Source organism: Gastrolobium bilobum, unplaced genomic scaffold (assembly GCF_033153095.1).
Source record: "Gastrolobium bilobum isolate Gb01-03AN ecotype WA unplaced genomic scaffold, APGP_CSIRO_Gbil_v1 utg4280, whole genome shotgun sequence".
Classification (NCBI taxonomy): domain Eukaryota; kingdom Viridiplantae; phylum Streptophyta; class Magnoliopsida; order Fabales; family Fabaceae; genus Gastrolobium; species Gastrolobium bilobum.
Window position 1 is genome coordinate 94,117 of NW_026895123.1, and position 3,739 is coordinate 97,855.

A 3,739-nucleotide genomic window follows, 5' to 3' on the forward strand; every position below is an offset into this window, starting at 1 on the left:
CAAAATCACATCGTTTTTTATAACAAGAAATAAATTAATTCACAAAAAACATTAAAGTGTTCAAAAATAATTTGTTCTGGGGTTAGCTCCTGAGGAAGGACTCCTGAGACGAGTTTTTAGAGGACTTGGCAGCTATGTACTAATTGCGCTTCAGGAAAGTCATATGCGTTCAAGCATATATTTGCCCTGGTTTCCTAGTTCATGTTGTACGATTATATCTCACGATTTGTAGGACACTACCATTACATCAACGGTCACCATCTGTGAAATTCTCGCTTTGGATTAATTGTTTTACACGGCTTTTTGCCCCTCATTAATTAATTAATAACCAATTTGTCCCTGATCCAGAACTATCCACCAACCTGCCCTCTTTTAGTCGACTACCTTGCTTTTTTAGTCGAGCAAATGGTCAAAATTTAGAAAGTGGACTACAACAAATTTAGTCGACTAAAAAATCATCTTAATCGACTACATTTTTGGGATATTTAGTCGACTAAGTAACGATATTTAGTCGACTAAATATCGACGGATTTGTTTTTAAAAAAAACCCCAATTCGGCAGAGGGGGGGGTAGGAAACCTAATCGACTAAGGAGGCGGCCCAAACCCCAAATCCGCAGGAGCAGCTGAAGAACGCCCCAAACCCTTCCCTCAGGCGTGTGGATTGCACCAAAAAACGGTCCAAATCGTGAAATCTCAAGGATAGATAAGGTTTCTTAACTTGCATTGTGTTTCAGGTTTTGGAATTTTTTTATTTGTTTGCTGTCCGAATTTGTGAACCCTAATCAAAGCGTTTGTTGTAGGTTTTGTAACCCTAATCTACTAAGGTTTATTTTTTTGCATTGTGTGAATTTTTTTGTTTGAAAAGTTTGTATGTGGGAAAAGTTTGCTTTTGGTTTACAGCCCATATGTTGCAAGTTTTCATTACCATCATGACATGTTTCATATAGTTAAATGCTGACATGTTTCATTGTAGGTACCCTAAACAAATGACGGGCTGCAGAAGACCAAGCGATGAGGGCAATGAGTCACTTGAGAGACGCACCAAGCATAGGCAAGAGCGGCCTTCTTCGTCAAGGCCACAAGACGAAGAGCCTGATACTATTGACCTCCCGTATGTGTATCTGTTTGAGGACGACCCTGCCGTCCACGCTTCATTCGTACGTGACCATTTGAACCGGCCGTTATGTGCTCCAAAATCTTTCGATACAACCTTTTTTTATAAGGAGGGATTTGAAATTGTGGGGGTGTTGGAGGCGGCACATCTGAGGGTGTTGGCTGAGACCCTATGTCCGTATTCAGAGCTTATGGTGCGGGCCTTCTACCATAACCTCAGCTACGTACAGGGCGAGCTGAAGTCGAGGGTCTGTGGAATAGAGATCATCATGACGGCACCTGCATGGTTGGAGATACTCGGCTATGATTTTGACTCTTCTCAGACTGTGGCGTATGACGCTGATAGTGGTGTAGTACTTCCAGGATATGTACGAGAGGATGCCGTGCAGGAGCAGAGAAGAGTCCGTGAGGAACACTTGCACTATACGGTGGGGTTGCTTTCTGTGGAGTCCCGTATACTACACTATGTCATCACCCACGTTCTGTTTTCGCGATCTTTTAATCATTCCAGCGTGTTGGAACATGACATTCCCATTATGTGGGCTATCCGACATGCCCAGATGGTGAACTGGAGGCACTATATCTGTTGGTTTATGTTTAAGGCCAAACATAAGGGTCATCTTCCATACGCTTGTCTGGTACAGAGGATATTGGTTCACTTTGGTGTTCCCATGGAGACTGAGCCGTTGAAGAAGACCACGGGCCATAATTGAAAGTTCGGAAAGCGTATATTGGAGCAGTGCAAGATTACTAAGAACACAAGATCGGGTGTGTGGGAGTTCAGCGGTATGCCCCAGGTTGAGGTTCCTTATGTTGCCCCAGATGACCATATTGTTGAGCCAGAGGTGGAGGAGGAGGAGGAGGAGGATGTGGCTGAGGTTGAGGAGATAGCTGAACCTGAAGGTGGATTTTCACTGCGTGATGTCATGAAGGGCATAAATGCAATGACAAAGAAGATAGGAAAGATGGCGCTGGCACATAAAAAATGGAGAAAGAAAGGGAATGAAAGGTTTAGACACATACAGGGAAGGTTTAAGGGTGTGGAAGACAGGCTTGCTCGTCTGGAGCTTGCAAGAGGTGGGGAGGTAGCTGAGGCAGCAGGGGATGGGGGTCATGTGTCAGATGAGGACAACTCGGAGACGAACACAGACGGGGATGAAGAGTAGATTTAGGGTTTACATCATGTTATTATGTTTTGTTCATGTATTTCCTTTAAGTTGTTGATGTCCCGTAACTTTTTGTAATGAATGCATAATTGTTATGTTTTTTGGATCTATGGTCATCACTTTTTGCCACAACGGCAGTACGGTGAGCCTTCATACAATATAATTTGACTGCATGTTGCATTTCAGATTTGCTACAAAACTCCTGATACAAATATAAAGGTTCCCCTAATTGCCAGCCACCGTGATTATCATCGTCACCATACAATATCTTCGTCTCATCATTAGGGTGGGCCCAATTAATGAAGGAATAATGTGAGCTTTCATTCCAAAATGGCTCGACCTCAGAACCTACGGATGCATTATAATGACACCGTCAATACCATTCATAACAAAAAAAAATAATTGCTAAATTAAATCTTTAAAAAACAAATCTTACCACTACTAACAGGGTCAACACGAAGTGGTCTCGTAACCTGCGAACCCGGGGATGGTGAGCTTGTGTCAGCGTCGAAATCACCCTCTACGTCAGTATCTGACGTGTCACCTAGCGGAATAACACTCCCAGGTTCACCGTCCTCATCGCTGTCCATATCGGCATCCTATTCATCCTCATCTATTTCCCGCAGTGTTATCTGACTTATGACATGTGCAGGTGCAGATAAATCGACTACTCTTTCTTCATGACCAAAATACGGTTCACTTCTTGTATGCATGGGTGCAGATGAAGATTGACCACAATCAAATTCAACATATATCTCAATAAAATTTTGAAATTTTCGGTCAACAATTGCATCTATGACACATTCGACATCTTCATCATCACATATATCGTTACCAATGTAGTAAATAACATCCTTACCAACTGTAGTCTCTACCCTGGCAATCATCCGTTGAACGCATTGGCTGCCTTGCAGACCCAATTTTTGCTGAATTCTCCCCTTTAACTCATTGTATGTAGTGCCCCGTTTGATTTTCAACATTTTTGTTTTTCCTTCAAATTGAACATCATTGGGGCTTTCATAATGCTTTCCATCATAGTAGATCATTGTCACATACATGTTTGGACTTGTGCTCATCTTCCTCACGAAATTGGGACTAGGGTTCTGAAATTGGGGGTTTGGGTTCGGATTTTGGGGGTTCAGAATTGGGCAATGACAATGATTTCACAATATTAGGTCTGTAGAGATGGTGGGATGAAATACAATCGAATTGAGAGGATTACACATGAACAAAGGGAGCTATTTAGGTTTACACAACAACAACAATCGAAATGAGACCGAAAACATGGAAAATATAGGGTTTCAGTCGATATTTCGTCGACTAAATATCGTTACTTAGTCGACTAAATATCCCAAAAATGTAGTCGATTAAGATGATTTTTTAGTCGACTAAATATGTTGTAGTCCACTTTCTGAATTTTGACCATTTGCTCGACTAAAAAAGCAAGGTAGTCGACTAA